The sequence below is a fragment of the Amyelois transitella genome, chromosome 6, assembly GCF_032362555.1.
Source record: "Amyelois transitella isolate CPQ chromosome 6, ilAmyTran1.1, whole genome shotgun sequence".
Classification (NCBI taxonomy): Eukaryota; Metazoa; Arthropoda; class Insecta; order Lepidoptera; family Pyralidae; genus Amyelois; species Amyelois transitella.
In genome coordinates, this window is record NC_083509.1 from 8,250,021 (window position 1) to 8,274,065 (window position 24,045).

Here is a 24,045-nt window from a genome sequence, read left to right on the forward strand (position 1 = left end):
GGTACGCCATTTAAAGGATCACGATGGTACTTCATTAAAGACATCTAAATTGGTTTTATTACCAAGGCTAGTGATCGGTAGTGCCTTTTCTGTTTTTACTACGCCTATTTGGTCCCGCTGAGATGATTTAATCAGCATGCCTTAGTTGTAAAGTCTAAGAACTTTACAGAACACCTTTTATTTGATACATGGTACATTTTTATATCTAGTCATTCTTTATTTAGAGAATTGCAAGTTACTTATGTTTTATTCTTAAAGAAGACATTGACTTAAGTTTATTATGAATATTGAATAAATGAATTGAATCTGTCGCTTTTATATTACTTGATCAGACATTTAAAATGTTATACTAGATCATGATAATGCCAAAAAAGCGTTAGGAAATCTTATCATTATGCATTCTAAAAATTTATATTTAGTTTAGTATAGTTTTATATAATTATGTCACTATTGCAAAATACACAAAGTATACCAAAATAACTGAAAATAAACATGGGTGCAATTGATCCCAACGATGAATTTAACTTAAACGACGCATCGCTCAAAAGTTGTTAATAACTATCAATTGATGCATTTACATGCAAGAAGAGGCTTGCGTATGCGCATTTATTTCAAAACTTGGAAAATATTTATGCAAATCGAGTATATTTTTTAACCTTAAAGGATATTTTTTGTTTTAGTCTCCTGACTGGAATATTAATTTCCTCTATCCTTACATAGTGGACCGCCTACATAGAGCCTTCCTAACGAAATTACACACTCATTAGTTCTAGGGGATATTTGTTTGTTTTTTACTCCGGTCGGCGCCGGGTTTAGCGTTAAAACTAACAAAATTAGCCACAGTCAAAATAAAATAAAACAACATTATACCTTAGTTTATTGGGTCAAGAAAAAACATGCCATTGACGGAAATTGGGAATACAAATCAAAAGTTGTTTTCTTATTGTGTAGAGAAGAACATGTTTCAACTTATAGTTTGTTAAATTATAATTAGATGAATTTTAATCAATAATTTAATGTTCAGTTAAAAGAAAACTGTACAGCGAGATGAATATATTTAGGTAGTTATTTGAGAATATTGAATGTAACACTTAAGTTTTTACTATAATTAAAAACTTCACTATCAAATGGTTGAATTTCGGCATACATAGCGACCAATTCGTACTCCTACAAATTATTGTGTTTATTGTATTTTTGCTCTCAAAGTAATTTGACCATGATGAATGGACTTACATGTTGACATTGCTAATAATTGTATGCAATGTAAAGTGGACGGTAATTCAGCTCTGTTACAAAATGTAGTTACATTTTCATAGAAATATGGTATGATGGAATTCCCACGTATAAATACGGCATGGCATGATGATTTGCCAGTTTGATAAAGCGTTTAGTCATTATCACCCCTTACGTCCGGGTCCTACGTATTTGTCCCCAATAGTTGTCTGCCCCTGTAGCCAAATTACCCACAATTAAGGGCTAATGTTCATATCCTTCATACATTCCCACGGACTGTACAGAGATTTAAATTGCAGTATTTTTGTAACCCTCTATTGTTAAATATTGTCACGTATCATGATTTATTTAATAGTGAAATTATTTTTTGATATAGGCAGCTACATATAAATATTAGTTTTCTTATTACTTTAAATTATGTGTGTTTCCATGTGGTTCCCGGCACCAATACAAAAAAGAATAGGACCACTCCATCTCTTTCCCATGGATGTCGTAAAAGGCGACTAAGGGATAGGCTTACAAACTTGGGATTTTTTTTTAGGCGACAGGCTAGCAACCTGTCACTATTTGAATCTCAATTCTATCATTAAGCCAAATAGCTGAACGTGGCCTTTCAGTCTTTTTAAGACTGTTGGCTCTGTCTACCCCGTAAGGGATATAGACGTGATGATATGTAGGTATGTATGTACTTTAAATTATTATTTTAGTTGCTATATATATATATATATATATATATATATATATATATATATATATATATCTCGTAAAAATTTTACTTTAAAAAGTCGTAATCAAAAAAATACTGAAAACACAATACTTCAAAAAGTATCGGATACTATGAGTTTTGCTATTGTTTGTTTTGGTATTGTATTATTGGCATACAACTTCACTAAGTAACACTGAGAGGCTATTCACTAACATAAGGTTTAAAGGATAGATATTTCTAATCTGGGCTCTCTTTTGGAATCCGAGAGCACAAAAAAAAGAGAGAGGAGAAAGATAAGACGTACGTCTTATTAGAGCCAGTTCGTGAATGATTCCGTTGATAATTTTTACGATAAAAATGCCATTTTCCTGGAGAGGTAGGTAGAGACTGCACAGAAATTTTGTTTCATCAAGCATGTCGGTTTAGGGTTTTCTCGACCTGACTTTGCCCCAGAAGTCTCCAATTGACCACGTTCGGCTATATCTTTTCCTATGCTATTAATACATTAAGCAAAACTCTTAGCTGCCGTATGTATAACTTAGTTCGTGTAAGTACACCTTTTTAAAGGCCACAGTGACAGTTCTGTCCACAATTTGCCTTTGAAACAGCCGCGATGTCTATCTTATCAGGACACAGGGATGATACAATCTCCGCTAAGGATTATATCATTGTACCGACCATTATCGCCCATTAAAATTCCAATCAACACGCACTTATTCATACGTCGCTGTTGTAGCATCGACGCGGCGGCGACGGTGCGGCGACGCGACGTCAACGCGGCGTGTCGTGTCGGCCTTTGAGATATTGTCTTTTAATTACTTGAATATGTACTAGAAGGTACCTAGATTGGACGAGATTGTAAATTAAAAAAAATTCAATGAGGAAGTATATAAAATGAGTAAGTTTAAAAACAAATTACATTTTGCGATTAGTGCATTTTATCGATGTAGCTGGGTCCCACATCCAGGAAAATTCGTTTGTCCCATATTTATTCCCAAAAAATTTTTCCCGTATAGGATGGTCGCTAGAGATCGATCATTTCGGCGCCATGACCGCTTCTCGATATACGAAGCGGTAGCTTTGTTAGCGAGCGATCGGTTTTCAAGTTTAAGGGCCTCGAGTTCAATCTTTGGCAACGGTTAGTTTTATTTTGTGTTTTTCTTTTAATTTTTTTGATGGGTTTTGATGTTGAATTTTTTTTTCGTCAACGTGACTATTATTAGTACCCGTCGAGAAATAAGTAGGAGTAACATAAATAGAGTGTAGAGGAAGTAAGACAAAATCTATAAAGATTATAGTAAGTGCATATCCAAAGTATCTGCCTACACTTATGAGCAGAGACGTGTGATGGTTTGTACGTATACATAAATCACTATGAAGTGTCATAACCGGTGTGAAGGGTATGAAGTTACATATCCGGTAAGCTAATGATTGTGTCCGTCCGTTTGTAACCCTTAACCTATTGCGGATCATTTGTACTTGGGATTCAATCACGGTTGAATGAGACTGACTGTGAGAAATTTCCACATTGTTGGTCTAAATGCAAACAACGTTGAAGTGTAAAAGCAATGCTTAGGATATAAGAAAGTAAAAAAAAAAAATGTTTAAATTGATAATAATATTACAAAATAGCTTATATAGAGGTCGGTCTTTATCAGAATTTACATATAAGTTTGGGCAGTTTGTACCTTTCATATTTTTGCTACAGTTTAAGAGTTTTGCTTCACATATGCCTATTTCTAGGACTGAAATAAGAATGATCTTAAATATTTATTGATATTTTCGCGGCTTTAAGTTCTATTATGTTATGGTATAAGTGCTATTATAGTTGATCAAGTTATTGCAAATATAAACCATTTCCAAAATAACTTTGAGCTGCGTTTCAAATTTAATGCATTTTTCTCTTGCCTCATACATTTTGTATAAGTACAAGGAGACTCAAGCTACAATTAGTGAACAATCAAATAAATTCACATTTCTTTTTCAAAATATTTGGGTCACCAGCCATAATGCCGTAAATTACAATAAGTAATTACTGATCATTTCCTGGTCATCAACTCGTGTTACTGGTAAAGGATTCCAATGTCTCGACAGAGAAAAAAACCAGATTATTGTATATTTTTGGGTATGTGAAGAATATCTGAGAGAATCCTAAAAATTAATATTACCTACTATACCTATGTCATACGCGTGAACTAAATTAATTTTATACTAATGACAATTTTATCCGTTCTGAGCAAGGTATTTAATGCGACCTTTCCCTGTCTGAATCTCAATTTCATCATCAGACCATGCAGCTTAATGTGGCCCTAAAATCTATTCAAGAATTGTTATCCCTCACTACCCTTTCGCGGTTTAATCCCTAATAGTGTAGACAGAGCCAACAGCCTTGAAAAAACTGAAAGGCCACAATTAGCTGTATGGTTTGATGATGAATTGAGTGACAAATTTCTAGCCCATCGGCTAAAGAAGTAAGTTTAAGTTAATTTGAGGATGAGGATAAAAAGTGTAACTTTCTCTGTATGTGGAATGAAAACAACAATTTATCCTAATTAGTACAAAACTCAACTCCAATTAGTTCGATTCGGAAACAAATCCCTGTTCTGGCGATCACCATAAACTGAGCAAAGATAAAATTTAAACCCTTTAATTGAACTCTGAATGTTTTATTAACTCCCACAATCATACGTTTTCGGCTCTTCGTTTGAATTCTTGAACTTTTGATGCATATCTAATGTAAAATGGAAATTTTAGTCTTCTGCTAATTGATTTTATTTGAAAACTGTAATATAGGAGAAGAGTAGATATGTTTGAAGCTGGAAATTACTCGCTTTGGTTAATCAAAGTGTAGGCCTATTATTTAATTTGTCACTGAAGAATCAGAATCCATTATATTTTAGTTACTAGCACTATGCGCGCGCATATGCTCGCTATGCATACAATACGCAATAACACGTATCTTTTAGTTATTTTATTTAAGTAATTGGAGATGCAATGAACAATATAAACTGCAAAACGGTATTTTTTTTTTATATAAAATCATAAACATTCGGAGTCAATTGATAGTGATCATGGTCAACACCAAGCAATAATCACCCTAATGATACCCCAAGGAAAAGGTGTTAAAACGTTTATTGGAATACGCCTAAATTGATAGCTTTTTAACAAGCCGACACCTCATTTTAGGTGTGAACCTAAAGTTTTTGTTGTTATCTGCCAAAAAAATATGGTCTCCGTTATATTGTTTTAGAAATATTAAACTTGGTTTTATTTTTTGATCAAGATTGGAAGTATGCACACGTGTTGTTATTTTGTACAAAATTGTATAAATTGAAATACTTTTTTTAGTTAAGAGAATCTTTAACAGTAATTTCAGCTGTAAAATGGTTAACATCTAAGCAAGAAGTTAGTAGAAAAAAATCCTTGAAACTAATGAACACTTACGTGGGTATTCAAAATTCAGTCATTTTAAACTGCACACTTTTAAACATTACCGAATTACTATAAGTAAAGGTTCCATATTTTTCTTAATCAAATTACGCAACGTATGGATATGATAATAATCGTTTTTGATAGACGTTAATACCGGGTTTGCGACAGTATATCGCCGACGCGATTCGGAAAACCGATGGCATCAATTTAGGTTGAATGGACACTTAACGTATTATACAGTAAGCAGCTGCCCCTTAAGACTATAGCCTGTTAAATTTCAATACATAAAAAGCTTATCATAATGGATTTTCTGCAAATCAAGGTTAAATGATTTTAAATATTTTGATAAGTTGCCGTTAAAGTGTCATGTTATTTTTTAAACATTTTCAGGGTTACTACATCACATTTGTTATAAACTATTTTTGTTGTAAAACAATAAATGCTCGATTAAATTAACCTTGTAATTTGTATTTTTTTAAGGTTAAAATGTTAAATGTATCTTTTCGAACGATTGATTTTTCCTTACTGTTTAAGCCGAAAAATCACGTTTAGTACGTAAATTACAACCTAAGTACTAAACTTTATTAAATTTCGAAAAAAAATATTTTATGTTACACGAATATACTCTAATCTTGGCTTCACCATTCACTCGGTTTTAGTCAAAACAACGAATCATTCAGCACTCCGTTCCCTAGTGCTCTTTTTAAAGATCATTGACACGTTCCAATGCTACGTAATAGCAGGTCAAGTGGCAAGTCGTTGCCCTAATCGTTGGTTCCAGCTACCGATTTAAATTCAGCGGTGCCTGCAGAAACCGTTGGCCCCGCCCCGATGATCCCGGCCAATGTCGATAATTTCAGGCTAGAAGCTCGAGCAAACGCTGCCCGGCAATGAATTGTGGAGAAATCGATTTATTATTGAAATCAGCCTGTCGCGCGCCCGCTTCCTGCTCTCAAAATTGCTTATAAAATTGGCGACCGCTCGTGCCGACCACACCGTTGTTAATGATACCAAAAAAAAAACTCAAGACTTTGCTTTTCAATTATGATCCGAGATTGACATATGGAGGGCAATTTATCTTACAACACCGCATTGTTCTTTAACCCGTCCTTGCGGCTACATTAATGTCTTCATCGTTGATAAGTAAAAAATAGATTACAACAAGATAGAAAACCTGCAGAAAATAGAAAATTTATGGTAAATTGTTAAGCTTAAAGCGCAGTACATTGAAGGCTTTGGTGGAGAAGCACGTGCCGATCAGTGCGCGAGCGCAGATGTATCGTGACACCTGCCTCTATTATTGGTTTTCTCATTCTCACCTTTCATTGATTATATCTCTTATCTCTGTCTTACGGTACATACTTTGAACAAAGTATACTTAAACGATGATCAGATCTACTGCATTTAACATTATGTGACCTGTTTCTTAATAATATGTTCTAAAATAGTACTCTGTCTCATTAGTATTCCTAGCACGCGTATTCCACCCTAGAGCCTATGACCATGTATAATATGCAGCTTCCAACATGTTTGGCAACTTGTTCTAGGGTATGGTCTAAAGGCAATGAGCAAGTTTGTCATTTCAGTAGCCTAACCAGTCGTCAGTGTATGATACCGCAGTGTCAGAAAAACTAATAGTACTTATACGAGACGTACGTCAAAACTTTTTGTCTGGGAGTAGCCCTTTGGAGCTTATACCGACTATTTATAATACAAAGGAGTGGTGTATAAATAGAACAATACAACGTCAAACTCTTGAAAAAGATTCTTGAAAATCCTTTTAAAAATATACCTAGAATCGATCTAGTTAGAATTATTAATTAGTATTAATAAGTTGTAGTGTACATACCTGGTTAATAATTATAGTTGCATGTTTAAAATACCAAATTAAAAACATTGATTTTTCCATTATGGTACAAAGTCCTCCCACTGATTGTTGCAATGACCAAAAACTTCTATTAATATAATGTCATTTCATATTGAAACGACGGAAGATTAACTTGAATCGTTATTTATCAAAAGATACGTTTGCCATAAAATTAACCCCAGCAGAATGCGAAACAAATCTTAATAAGCCGTATTAAAATAAAATGGCCTTGATTAATGATTCCAAGTTCGACAAAGGCACAGCACGACAGGCATCATGCTGAGAAAATTGGACAGCCTGAGCGAAACGGGGGCAGTGTGGTGATACTAATATGTCATTGTTGACGAAACAGATATCCAAACTCCTTGAACCGTGACATCATCGTGTCACGCCAAAGTAGGTATGAATATTTTTTGTGGAGAGTCAATGTCAGATTATATTGGTTTGAGGAGCCATTATCGATAGGAGAAATTTAAAAAGACCCAATATCCTAATGGCTCTTCAAACTAGAAATCAGAGATCTGCTCTCGTATAAAATTTACATATTATTTATTCTTCTCCTTAATTCATCATTAATTTTTGATCAATGAACAAATTCTCTGCCAAAACAACTTATTCAAATCTATTTTTTGGCTTAGGCTTTGTAACCTGTGTTCTACAATAAATATATTTCATTTAATTTAGTTCATTTGCAATGTATTGCAAACGTTGATACAGTATTCTTAACAAAAAGTCTCGGTTTAGGGGCTAGCTCAATCTATGTGATTGGTTCACTACTTTTTCATTTATTTTCAATTAAAAAAAGACGATTTTGACTATATTGATACATGTTTTTAAAATTTCTTACACTTACATCAAAATATATATCAAATATTTATCCATAGTTCATTCATAAGGCTTCCGAAATGTTTTTCTGTGTTCTACGCCCCTTGCCGCGGTTGCATCCTTTTTTATTATCCTCGCATTATTACGTCGTACCTTTTATAGCATGAAAATTCTTTAATTAAACACAAATATGAATCCATTCTCTGTGGTTAACGCCTTTTTTCTAAAAAGATATTGCCGCTCATCAATTTAATAACTTATTTTTGATGTGTTATAATCTATTTTTTACATAATCGTGGCCACTATAATTTTTATTAGATGTTATATAAAAAGTATAATATCTTTTGTCATTATTTGTAAGCTTCTACGGTATTTTCGTCAACGTGTTGAATTTTATGAATGAGATAATTATAGGAACCTAATTAAAAAAAACATATAAGAAGATAATAATAAACTATACTAACTATCATGTAATTCCTTGAGGTAATAAGTAATCAAGAACGTTGAAACTTTCCTTTTGAGATTCTTTAACTAACCTTCCGATCGGTCGGTCCTACCTGTTTTCTATTTAATTACTAAAATCATTAAAATGTACCATTTACCACTGCCATAAAGTTCAGGAAGGCTCTACTGCCCGCGACCACCTCCATCGCGAGGAAATTCGCTGAGACGTTACAATTTAATTAAGGCCACTCTACTAATTAATGTTTCCTTCGTCGGACGTTTTGTGACAGTCGTTCACGTTCGATTTAACAGTTTTGTTGGCATTAGAAGACACGATTCTATCGCTCATCAGAGCAGAATTAATTTTAGAACATCTCAGAACACCAAAAAAATAAAAGTTTTTGTAACAATTTTTACTTATAACTATTCGTATTTAAATTATTCTAAGAATTTTAAACTCAATACACTCCATTGTGTTTGAAAAGATAATTTTTATTTCGTTCATTTATTCACAGGCTAAATAAATGTGGGATGTATATTATCACCAAAAAGATCGGCCCAGCCACCGGGTAAGTGATGTCTTAATAATAACAAAGTTGGTATCGTGGGACACATCTCCTTGCTTCGGTAATATACTCGTGACAAAGAAAGGTTTCTCGAAGTATTTTGTCACTGTTAGACTGATGAAATCGGTTCCCTACTCTCTGGGAATGATCTACAAAAAATAGATGTCCGAAAGGGTTAGTACAAATTTTTGTTTGAAAGTATGCGATTATCTTCGACCGATAAAAAATTAAGTACGGTAGGGCGAGTTACCCACTTGTTAATTTCTATCATTTGAAACTAAACAACTTCTGTAATATAAATGTGTTGTGTCACGAAAGCTATTACACTAATTAGTTATATGTTCTTAGTGATACCACACGCAACTAGTATTTAGATCACGATGCACTGAAACGTATAATTTGATTTGGAATAAGACATCAAATCAATTGTTTCGATGAAAAGGGTTGTTTTTTATGTGATTCAATCATGTTATTATTTTTAATTGGGTTTACAATGTAACATCTGCTTGTTGGTAGTGGTAAGGCATTGTTAGTCTTATTTTTTTTTTTAACTAAATTAAATATTATAAACATGAATTAAAAATGGATATGTCTTATCTTTCAATCCAAAACTAAAACCACTTTGTTAAATACTTTGGTACAAAGAATGCACAGTTACTAGCCTACTAAGATTTCGTATGATGTTCATACGAAATCTCTGGAAGAAGTAATATTGAAAAAATATGCGGATCACCCAATGTCACGCCTCTTTCCCGAAGGGTATGCAGAGACTATATTTTTCCACTTTCCATAGTCCCTTAAAAAGTTCCTGTCATCCCGATCGCTTCGTTCATTTTGCTACCACGGAATCAACTGTTAAAGCAAAAAGAATAAAAGACAAGTTTATAATCAATTCATTTTTTATAATCCATTCACATAACTTTTCGGATTTTAATACGCAGTATAAAAAGCCGACTTCATCTCTACTTCTGGTGTCGTATTCATCATTGACATTTTTATATGCCGCCACCCAGAAAGCAGAGCATTGAATAAAATATCAATTAGAGCACATTTTGGTTTGCAAAAAACCTTTATTTCTCAATTTCGCTAAGTGAATTCGTACGTAAATATAGGCGTATGTCATTTGCCGTTTTTGCTCACGCGTCGTCTGTTTGGGCGGTAGGGTAATGAGGAAGAAGTATTTATTCGTATGTAGCTTAAGATACAGTCAGATTATTGCTTTTATTAATGTTTGATATTTGAAATTGTATTGAGGAATTGTAGGGGTAATTATGAACATGAAGCTAATTAGAAAGTTACATTTATATTCCATTCCTTAAAGACTTTTTATATAGAAATGTTCAAGTCCTTAATATTAAATTTCAGTGAAACAGCTTTATCACTTCAAAAAATTTTATGTCTTTTACATAATTTGGGTCTAGCTTAATTTTTGTGATTGAATTGTAAATATTAAACTATTTTATTTGCACCACCAGCGCCCATAATAAATTTCTACTAATATATAAAACTGGTTACAATTAAAATATTTTATACAGAATCCAAACACGTTGATTCACAATGTTGTGAATCGATTTTGCGAAAATCAGGTTCGCGCTCATTATTTTTGTAATAACAGAATGCCTTCGCCTTAAACGACTCAAGTGCAACATTCGTTTAAAAGACTGCGACACAAAATATTTAGAGCACAGAAATTAGTCTCGATTCAAAAAGGGACGTGAACAATTTTTACACTTCTTTAATTATATCTTATTCGAATAACACAACCATCAACTAATTATTTTAAAAGATTTAGCTAAGTTCGATAACTTAGCTAAATCTTTTAAAATACTTACTGTGAGGACATTCATGCCTAGATACGTATTAAATATACTGTGATGATTTTTATCGTTATGATTTATAAGTTACTATTAAGATTTTATTTAAGCTGTATGATAAACAAATTTTTTTGTTATAATATGACAGATTATTATTAGATTACATGCTGTACGTAGATTGTAAACATTGACCGATGAAAAGGTTTGTAAATTTGGGAAAGAAAAAATCTTGAAAACAATGTGCCAGAAACCTGACGCTTTTTACTATAACTAAATATATATTTCATTTGAAAGCCATTCGGATAATTGTGACTGGAGTTTTGTGTCTACTATCTACCGAGCATACCTACATAAAAACTATAGTAATCATGATATCTTTCACATTCATAACATGAATTTTATCTGTTGCTTACTATGTTCTATGTGCGCGACAATGTCGATGCGTATGTGTAAACAACGGACCTCGATAACACGTGTTTTTGTACTTTGATTTATCGTTTCACGTTACAAAAGTTTTTACATCGCGCCACACACAGCCATTGTGGCCGAGGACATGCAAATTATGGTGAAATGCTGTAAATTATCGGATTTGACTCCACGCCACTTCGGCTAGCTCACTGTACTCTGTAGAAATATGATTATGAAGAAATATTAATTTAATAACTGCTCTGTACCCTTAAGTGCTACTTTTGAACGTACCTATTTATAAGCTTAAATGGTTATAATTACGTTAAATATTACATTCAATTTGTATGAGAACTATTTACGTGAGACCGTGTCTTTGAATAAATCGTGCGCTTTATTTAAATATATATGTAATTATCCTGAGAAATGAACGAATGGCTGGAAAGTACTTATGTCGTACAATTTCATACCCACCTTTTAATTCTCCCGAGTATGGTAAACAAAAATGTAGTAAGTTAATTAAGTAATTTAGTAAATTCGAGATGCAGGCCTCCATGATTTTATTGCTTAGTGATAAATGTCAAAGAATTTATGCTACTCTGATAATTTAAAAGACTAGGGAATGCCATTACATCAATTGAAGCAGTACTAATTGGCGAAGTATTTAAATTCTAAGGCGCGGTACACAGGGAAGCAAAAATCCGGTCAGTTAAATTATACATTATTTTAATGCTATAGATAGTCGAATTAGTATAATTCAATTTATTCCGGACCTATACCTTGCATTCAACTCTTGGTCTAGTGATTTCTTTGATTGACCTGGGTTTAAGATGGATTTATAAAAAATAAAACTTAGGTAGCCTAGCCAAGCTATATTGGCTAAAATATAATTTTATATAAGTATATTTGCTATCTAAAGTTATTCTAGCATGATAATAATTATATTAATAATTTTATCATGTGTAACACGCCTTACATGGATTATTTTGGGACTGGATCCAAAGTTGATTATCTGGTTTGTATAAAATCTACTTCTTTATTAAGTGAGGAGCTCTTAAGCGTTGGTAATGGTAAGCATTTTTACCAAGTGGTCAGGTAATTCCGTGGCCATTTTTATTCCGTTTGCTGTATTAACCGATCTCAGGCAGTCTGGAGTAAAAAGAAACGAGTTTATGCGCAAGAAGATGTCGCCACCATTATTTCATAATGGAAATTTATAAGTTACCTTTAACACCTTTTCTCGGAAAATAAATAAGTTGAAAAAATATTTATCATTTTAACACATTGCTTAATTTTCTAGATTATATGTGAATTGAGAATTTGCTTTATTCATTAAAAACCAAACGTTTTATATATCTAAGGCGAAGTAGGTAAAATATGGTTATCTCAGTTTGTAGTGAGAATGGGATAAATAAAACAATTATGTTGATCATAAGGGAATAAAATTACAATTAGACTTGTACAGAATAATTTTGGTTGTAGCATGTTAACGACCTAACAAGTTATAAGTAATATAGGAATCGTTGAATTTCTGAATGTAAGAGTCAATTCACACTGGATACATCCCGCTGGTAACCCCATGTCGCGATTGACCTAATCTCAGCAAATCGGTTTTTACCGTATAACCCGATCATTTTAAAAATGAACGATTTTTAATATTTATGCATCACTTCAAGATGGCACCCCACCGCGGAGTGATGTTAATTAATCGGCATTTCATCAATATCATATTGTTATAGTTTTAATTTTTTCGGACCTCCCGTAGTAACGGACGGCCTGTTCAATTAATGGTTTGGTTTACATTGATAGCGACGACTTGTATGCGTTCCCACGACTTCAATCAGGTTTAGGAAAGTACCATACTTGCTATGCTGTAGATACTTATTATGTTCCTTATTATACATTAATGGCTGAAAGGTAATGGTATCTGACTTTAAAACTCAATTATTACTCGTATATTCCCTTCCAACAATATTATGAATCTTTTAAGTCTTAAATTAATTTTAATTCTAACTAAAATGGAGACTTAAACCTCATAAGGAAACTATCTCATCATAAGGAAGGTCATTGTTACTACAAGGCAACAACTCGATGTGTAACCATTATCCAAATTAGCTTTAAATCCTTCTGCAGAGACGCGCAGTTCTTATTCCAATTTTTATTTTATTTTGAGAAATTATTCTAAATAAAAAAGAGACATCTCTTGTAACAATACAATCAACTCTTTGTCTCTTCATTTTATTTTTATTTATTATACAAAAGAAATTTGGGACAAATGCCTTATTTAAGACTGAAATAAACAAGACGTCTTCATCTGAGAGCATTTTCACAAAAACCATAGACAACTGATGTGAACTGTTGGGCGCCATTTTATTTATTTATGACGTTGTAAAACCTCGAATAGTAATTAGTTTTATGGTCGTTTTATTTCCTTGACAAGACCATGAAAGTTTTTGGCTGTATTCTGATAAGAATGCATGCTCGCTCATTAATATAAATTTAAATAATTCATAAAATACCAAGCTTTTTTAAAACGAAATGATAATTTGGAAGAACTATACTTTCATTAAAAAAAAAAAGAAAAAGAATAATGAATATTGCAAAATTCAATACAGAGAAAGGTTTATTTACTTGATGATTTAAGTCTTATAACTACCTAATTCGATATACTTACTTAAAACAATAAACATCTAAAAAAATAAATATCAAAAACAAAGTTTGTATTTCAAACACGTCCGACAAAACATTTATCAGCACTTCTAAATGCAAACCGTCGCAATGAAATTTAAAGAACGATTACCAAAATTGATATTACATAATAAGCTGTAATTGTTGCTGGCGAAATTCTGCAAGTAGCAATTTGACAATCAAAATATATCGGATTGTCCCCCACGTATGTATCCATTGTTCGTACTTACATCCAAAAACTGATCCAACCATTAACCGATATATAATTTGGAATGATTGCTGATCATTTATAAAAGTACCTTCCGACGAGCGAAGGAAGTTCAGTGACCAGTAAAAATAAGAAAATTGGTATAATATACGATGAGAGTAGGGTCTATCTAAATCCTTATTACTAATTAATATATATAAAAAAAATTCTTTGTAATAAAGACTTACATTCATTTCAAAAAATTGCAACAGCAACAAATCTATCCATCATATTTGATCGATAAAAAATTTAAATTAATAAATTTTCGTCAATTTAAAGAGACTTTAATTTTTTCCTTTTTCAAACTTGTTGAAATAGATTAATACACTTAGATTAGAAACAGAATACTACTCAGCCACGTAAAAAGTTAACAGTATTTATTAATCTAATCACGTTCCTATGCATGTCTCTGATTTGTAATTCGAATGCCACCAACCACCACAGACAATAAAAATCTGGCGCCATCTCGTCACAGATTATAACACGTTCACCATAATGACGGGGAAATTATAAATACGTGACGTATCGAGACTCTTTTGAATTGTTTTTTTTAGAAAAGTAAAAGTCCCGACCTCTATTCCATAGCGCGTATTCGGAAGTCAAATTGGTGATGCGACTTGAATGAGAATAAAGATAATGGCGTCTCTTATGAATGAATGTTTTATTTCTCAGTAATCGTTGCCGTTTTGTAGAAAGTGGAGACATGTTACACAAAAGATCCATATGAGATGCGCTATATTTGTTTTGTTAAACCCTTAAGTTTTGGTAAAATAAACCATTTTATGAAAATTTTAATATATAGAGTTTAGTAGAAAATAGAGATAAGAATATTTTTATGAAAAACTTTGTAATAAATAAAAAAAAATATTTGTCATAGTAGTTGTTCACTTGTTTGGATTTTTTCTTATTGGACTTTATATTTAAATACCTTTGACTTAATATTATGCAAAATTTCACTTCTTCACTTCACTAGTACCTAAAAAATATTGTAAGAATTGTTCTTGTGTAAGATCAGACTTCACATGTTTCATTTAATTTCTCTAAAATTTTGGTTACATTTACAAGTCTTACAAGACATGACTAGGCCGATTTTCGAATTAGAAATTCTCGTTTGAAAGTTTTACGAGTATCAAGAAATATTTTATAACACTAAGTACTTTGTTTTGTAAAAAATAAATAACAGATTTACAACTAAAACGTCTCATTTAAAATACATATATTTTTAGGTTTTTAAGTAAATGTTTGTATGATAATCTACTTCTGTAATGAATATATCTATTATTATAACTACATTCGCAATTCTTATTAATTACTGCATTGCGCATGCGTAGCTACTGAATGGTCACAAATCTATAGCTAGTTAGAACCTTTCTAAGCTGTGATTGGAGGAGGCGGGCCCGCCTACAAGAGGAAAGACTTGAACAATAGGCCGAATAGCAACGGTACTTGGGCTTAGCTTGCTCAATACCTACTATGTTACGGGTTATAGGTACTCGTAGAAATATAATGTGAAAACGTCGGTACTCGGTGAAATGAATAAGACTTTATTTTAAATATTCGAGTAGTTCCAAATATTATTGATATAGGTATCTTACTGGAATTAGATGTCTTATTAGATTATTGTTGTTTACTTTTTCAGTAACTAGCTGTTTTATTTTAAATTACTAACTATACAATCAAAATGTCTTAAAAATAGTGATTTAGGAAGTATCCGTTATCGTCGAGAATAAATGAAAAAAAAAAAATAACAAAAATTCTATTTATATAGAGTGCAAGCGAAATCTGCATATTTAAATCAAAAGAAGTTTAATTCTATTAGACTCTGCCTATCTGTGGAAAATAGGTGTGATTGTATAAAATGATAAAAAAGTGGTGATTTTATATGAAAGTCCCTCAAATTGAGAAGGACTTTCTTTGATCTTACATGAACGAAAACTACCATGAATCAATGTAATAAATACAAATACTTACTACTTACTTAATTAAATCGGTATCTTTGTAGACCCGCTTTATCACGTCGCTCCCTCAAAAGCTAAATTAAATCTGTAATACCACTAATCACCAAAATTTACAGATAATAAATGGTGTTCTTACAAGCCCTGCAATTTGGGAGCCGTAATAGGTTCTTGAGAAAAATACTAATTAATAAAATTGTCGTGTGCGATTAGCCACGTGGGTTAACACGACTCATGATACCCCGAGGGAATCCAGAACTGTAATTATAGCAACACATTAATTCCTATAATTGAGTATTCTTATTACACAAGGGAAGGATGGCGTGATTTTAGCAGTGTATGTGTTAGTGTTTTGTTTTGTCTGGGTACGATTTAAGAGGAGTCATTTGAATCTCTATATAGGTACACATTATGTTTATATAATAGTAAGATGCCTTTTGTAATCATATACTTAATGCAATTTTGGTTACAAATTCTAGTAAATTCATACATTTCGAAATCTAAGCCAAATCGAAAAACTTTTTTTTATTTTTGATCTGATCTTTAGACATAAGTTATTACAAATAAAATACAGATAAAAAAACCAGATTTTTTGCTTTTTACATACCTAAAAATTTTATCATATAAAGTTATATATTATATAATATTTATAAATATTTAAACCGTCAAGTAACGTTCCTATAAAAAGCATCTACATATTTCTGTCGCAAAAATACTAAGTTAAATCATTTTTATTATTCATAATATTATGATTTATAAATTGTTAAAATCATACCTCCTTTATCATAAAAGTACCTACCTAACGGTATTTATCATAGGTAATGCGTTCAAATCAAAAATAGTTACTTTTTCTTACTTTACATATTTCTTATCAAGAATACATACATACTCGTACATAAAATCACGCCTCTTTCCCGGAGGGGTAGGCAGAGACTACCTCTTTCCACTTGCCACGATCTCTGCATATTTCCTTCGCTTCATCCACAAATCTCACCAAAAATACAAATGAAAAAAAAAAACATTCAATCGATTATTTAATATTTCGAATTTCTTGTCCCGCAATTTACTGGTTTCCAGCCAGCTTTAGGTTTTTGTAAAACCGCGTCCTCCATCTTCGTTAGTTAATACGTCTATATCAACAACGTAATTGTGTACCGTAAGCATAAATTTAACTTAAATATAACCACACGCGGCAAAAAATTAAGTGGTTCTAAAGGTACTGACTAAGGCGTTCGTGCTTTTAAGATTTACTCGCGTGCGAGTTATATGTGCGCCGCATGTAAGTTTTATGTAGTACTATGTAGGTATATAGTTTGTTAGTAGTTATGTTAGTATCAGAAATATCTTCTTTCGATTTTTTTTATCATTTTGTCTATATTTAGACATATAAGAGGTTCATATTTTAATATAATATTAAAGTTCAATTAGGTATGTCTATTTCATCTTTGCGTGTTCCCAGTTATGAAGAGTGCCACTGTGCCTCGGGGCCTGGGGTCTCTTTTCCAACATTTTTCATTCCGCCTTGACCGATTCGCAGCGTCTTATTAAGATTCAATCATGCTTTAATCCTACTTGAAAGAGACAGGGCTTTTTTCTTACATTATTACTCTACATGGCTGAGGTTACAAAAACACATAACCTACGTATAAGCAGCATTAATGTGTTATCAATAAAGAACATAAATTCGATCTGTTCTTGTGTGGCGCCTTATTACGATATAAAATATTAAAATCATTAAAGTAAAGACAACGTGCATCATCCAACAAAATGTCGAAGCGTTTTTTCCCAAGGCATTTCTTTTCTGCATATCTAGCGACATAAACTACACTTCAATCGACACCTCGAAATAAATCCAATAATTAATATTACATTCGATACAACACAAGATGGGGGAGATATTATTTTGATGAAGACCGGCCATTTGTTTGATCAATGAATAATTGCTACGTTAGCTAAAGAGAAATAAAAGTTGTAGTAACATGTTGCAGAACTTTACACCGTGGAAATAAAAAAGCACCGCGTTGCGAGCATAGACGCGCTGTACACTCGAATCTTATAATTTATTGCAATATTTATTAACTTGTAAATACTGTGAATCGCAATGTACTTTGTGCATTTTTAATATTTCATCGGAGAAGTATGAGTTTATTTCGCATACACCGTGTTATTTATAGATTACGGAGTTAACCACGGGTAAGTATCTGAATTTTATTGAAGCAGTAATATTTTTTCAATTGCAATGAAATAAATCAAGCCGAATACTTTATTAAATATGAATACAAAGCTACATTGTTAATGTTATTGATTAATGATAGAAAATTTGAGTAAGTGCGTAAAACGAAATATAAATATCCTTAGCAGAACATAAAAATATATAAACCGGTAACGGGAATAAAAAAATAAAAGAATGTTTAATCAAAAAGGAAGAAAAACTTAATTTAAAATTCACTTTCGCATTTAAACAAATAAATGGTAAATCTGAAGTTTAAAAAAACATTAAAAATCTATTCGAACACTTCTTGAAACTAAGTTTCTTACTTTTTACTTCAAATATGTTTGTCTATCTGAGAAAGAGACGACATTTTTTCACCTGCGACAATCTCATTTATCAATCTGTTTATCAATAAATATAATACATACATACATACATAAAATCACGCCTCTTTCCCGGAGGGGTAGGCAGAGACTACCTCTTTCCACTTGCCACGATCTCTGCATACATCCTTCGCTTTCGGGTACTTTTGACCTGACCCTTTACCAGGACGTCCTTAATTTGATCAAGATACGTTCGTCTAGGTCTCCCCACTCCGACCTTTCCCTCCACACTCCCCATGTATATCAGCTTAGTCAACCTGTTTTCATTCATCCTCTCCACATGACCGAACCATCTTAACATACCCTTTAATAAATATAATATTTGAAATAAAGTAAAAAGTTCAAAAGCAAGTATAAAGTATGTAATTTTTATAGAAAATTTAACAAAGTAATCTTATTAACAATAAATTCATGCAATAGAACATAAAGTTAAAAACCAAATCTTGCAAACATGCATAAAACATCTTATTAAAAATCGTTAAGGGTTACTTTTCCACCTTTAGGTAACTAAAAAAGATAAGTTTATGCATAATGCAACAAACTTATTGCGATTAAACTAACGACCCTTAACACACTTGGTCGTAATGTTGAATAAATAAGCTACTCATCTGCATAAAATGTAAGTACTTGCTATCTAAGCTAACTTAATGCTTTCTATACTTAAATATGACTATCATGTTTGGCCATTTAATCAAATGTTCAATGATGGGATGCCTAGGGCTCTGCTTAATGCTGGTCAAGTAATATTTAGATCATAGAAACAGGTAAAGTTGTATTATGAAACACAATTAAATTTAGTTTTTCTATTCTGATCAATTGATACCGGAACAAATATGAATAATGACAATGCCAAACATATATATAATAGAGTCACAGGGTCGGAGAGTTTATATTTTATGACTTTGATTGAATTTCTCAAATTGTCTAACAAAAGACATCAACGAGTCAGTCATAAATTCTTTCTCGAATATTTGCTATTGAATCAATTGAAATATTTATGACTTACTAAATCGAAATAGAGATACGCACTTTTTCTCTTCTTTTAAAATATGATATAGGTAAGTAAGTTCACCATTAGTTTCCAACTCACTTAGCTTTTTCTATGTAATTTAATCCATGTATGTTATTTATCGGGAAACAGGCATGATTTTATGTATTTATCTATATTTTTTTCACTATTTCTCCTTTCCGTATTCTAAAAGATTTCGCCCTCAAAGCAGAATGCGTCTGTCGCGTGGTTGCGCGCTATTAGCCGCGGCGGGCGCCTGGCTAGCCTGCTACTAGTCGACGGTAGCCTATAAATTACACGAATTATACAGTGTGCCAGAGCGGCCACGTGATATATTGTACTCGACGGAGAGGAGCGTGTCAGCGGTCGACGTAAAATTATACATTGGATGGTGTATTAAAGATAGTACAGATGGATCACGTGTTGTGTTACCCAGTAAGGTAAGTACACTAACTGAGAATAACTGGGAGGAAAACGTTGGTCATGTCCACAAGAAAATGGTTCAGATAAAAGTAATGTGTCCTTTTGGACGGCGGTAAACCAGAAACGGTAATCAATAGCAACAGAGGCGTAATAATTTTAAATTTATTAATAACAATAAGAAACCAGTATCACATGCACCCGAAAAATAGAGGATAAAATAGCCTGACAACAGTGCGCAAGAGTGGACGCGAAATTGTATAATGCATAGATAGCATCGGTGGCCAAAAAGCATGATGCACAGAGGGATACAGATTCAAATTTTACTGCGGCTCTTACTTACAAATTACTCTACTTACTTTAAAAATTATTAACCGATGTTCTAATTAAACGGCAAGGGAAAACGTGAGGAATCCGGCACATCCAGATAACTGATGTTTTTACTGAAAAAAATTGAGAAGGTAAAACAATAGTGGCTTACAGTAATAACCTAATTTATTTGTATAAATATTAAAGGGTAAAGTTTTACATCAACTAATTTTGAAAATTATTAAACCTACAGTTAATAAGATTTTTCGAGTTTTAAATTTTTAACGGAAATGCATTTTACTTGATTTACTCTTTTGTGTCTTTATTAATTTGGGAGTGACTGCGGTTTATATTTACGTCACTATTACCTCGAAATAAATACACAAACATGTTTATAAAACTAGCCAGGCCTTGCAGTTAAACTTATGAAGCAAGAGTGTTCAAAACCTTGAATTAAAACCATTATAATTTTATTGACATATGTTTGTATTCTTACAATTTATATTGAAAAAATTCTTTATAACAAAGAAATATTCATCTTATTCTATTAGCTTTCATATTTATTTGCTTATTGCTTGTGTCAGCACCTTGACGTAGTTTCATTATTATTCTACTCAATTATTGTTTTTTCTACTTTCAAAATGACAAAAAGCCAACCTCGTAGGTATAATTTATATCAATTTGTATTTAATTCGCAAAAAGACAAAGCATTTACAATATTTTGCGAAATAAGCGGATATTTTCACGAGCAATAAATTTAACAAATGTTTCACCCTTAAACGCTGAGCATTCCAACTTTATTAGTATGCGGTGGGCAATACATTCTTATTTCGTAAATGATAGGCCTCAAGATAGCTAGACAAGTTATTGCTTGCAACCCCGCGTTATTTAGTGGGAGAAAGCGTTGGACAGCGTTTGTCTTGATAACAATCAGAATCTATCTGTGTCCGCAACCGTGGTATTATCATTTGTAATGCTTGTAACTCTTGCTAGACTTGAAATAAAACTGCAATTGGCGGGGTATTAAATAACTGTTTGCGGCGATATTATCCACTGGTTATGCTAAATATGACCGAAATACTTGGTGGTCCTTATTAACAGTTTCTAAAGGAACTTTGGTTATACACCTGTGACAGTGGCGGGTAAGGATAATCTTAATTATGTTCATATAATATGACTGTTTATGGTAATATGTGTACTATAGTAGCAGTAAATGTGCGTACGTAACACAAAAAAAGCTAGACGTTGTCATTTGATGTGTTTTTGTTATTATACCTGTATCTGTAATGAAAACTAATTATATACTTTAAATTTGTACAATGTACAGTGTTAATCTGTGCTTTTCTGGCAGATAAACAAAATCTGAAACATAAAAAGTTATTCCTCGACACTTCAATCACGTTTTTACACTAATTTAATACATTTATTAATCTTCTAGTATGAAATGACGATCTAACATAAATATTGGATACTATGCTATCATGCTTGCAACGAAATCGATGCGGTTATTAAAAATTATAATAAATTCTACAATGACAGGCTAATTATTGGTCTCCGTGTAATTTGCTTTAGTTCGCAAAAGCCGAAGGGAACAGTGTACGTACTTACCTTTCCTTCCATTAAGTCAGATGCGATATAGATCAATTAAATTATCAATCATTTTTAGATGGCAATCGAGATGACTTTATATTAACCCATTATCGGTAGGCTTGGAATACAACGGTACTTTTTACAAACATATTTGTATTTTAAATAACAAAAAGAAATATCGCGTACATAAAATTTTTAAATGCAGCCAACATTGTTTTAATAATATACTTTGGTGAAATTATTACATAGCCTCTCCCTAATTTACAATGCCTTAATCAGTAATCTTTAACACAATTAAAAATACAAAGTTATAAAGTTAAAAGCGAATTCAAGAAAATTAACAGTCGTTATAAGCGGTTGCAACTCTTTTAATAAGCCATTGATTACATCGCCACACCATAAAGAAACACGCTGGTAACCGTGCACAAAGACAATGAAACTGACTTCATTATATTATAATTAATAACTTCATGTTCTGCCCGCTTGAGTACTAATTGGTTTGCTACTGGATTAATGATCTGCGCTGATATTCAGTTTGTTAAAAAAAAACAGGTCGTTCATTTTCTAGTTGTCAATATACCGGTATTTCATTGTTATTCCTCTAGTTACAATAAAAAATAACAGCGTCTACAATGCAATAAAATATTGTTATGACCGTTTGTTTGAAAACTGCTTGTTCTTCATCTGTTTATAAAGTGATAATCAATTTCAAGTTTCTATTAGCGACCTTACGACCAATATTTGATTCGAATGATAACTAAAACAATCTAAGCGTTAATAACTAAATCAAACCACCTAGACCTCAACTTTTGTAAAACGTTTACTACATTGCTTGCATTTTAAAAGCGCCACCTTTTAGAAAACTTATAAACTTTTTTATTTTATTTTTGTTACGTGCGGCTACAACCGCCCCACCAATTCAACCCTTAATAAAGCTACGTTACGCCATCTATGGGAACTTCTAAAATGTGTAAAGAAATCGATGCTATTTAATATCGACTTTAGTTCAGCGGAATAGGGGTGAGTGTAGATGGCGTTACGGGGCACTTTAAGGGGTTGATATTTTTTTTATCCACTAAAGTCAGGTTAAGCCTTTTGAATGTAATATCTATTTAAAACGTGGCAAGGTATTAAGTTCGTTAGATGCCTTTGGGATATTTTAGAATAGGATTACTCCATATCTTTTCCATGGATGTCGTAAAAGGCAACTAAGGGAAAGGTTAATAAACTTGGAATTTTTCGTAAAGACAATGGGCTAGCACTATACCTATGAATCTCAATTCCAACATTGAGCCCTACAGCTGAACGAGGCCTTCCTGTTTTACAAGACTTTATTGTCTGTCTTTTCCGTAAGGCATATAGTCATGATTATATGTATGTAAGAACTTACTAAGTTTCCTTTGAAAGTGATTTAGAGTTTACGCAGCTGAAATTTACTTATTATTTTAACTGCGTTAATACAATTACGTTACTATTTATTATATTTAGGTATTAATATATATTTAGGTATTAATTACGTTAATACAAAAGGTAACGAAAATATTATAAGCTAATTAAACTGCAAATAAAAATCATAAAATCAGGTATAGCAATAACAGTAACAGGTGAAGCACTCGCTTGTAGAAAATGTCGCGCGCCAACGCACCTGTCCCAAACCTGACTTTGTGGCTAGCGTCAATTTTTTATGCAACGAAACGTAAACATTTAACGAAAATTAATACAGGAAGATTACTTATATAGATAACAATTCGGAATAAATAGAATAGATTTGGCAAAAATTCAATGATAACACATGCTTGGAAAATTACTTCTACATAGGGATGAACATTTAAACAAACTCTACACGACGAAAATAAACTAAGCGGGAAAACAAGTTTTTAATTGGTGTAAGTAATCACGTATACGTGTGGTTACTCGTATATAAAGAATTCCTATCGCTT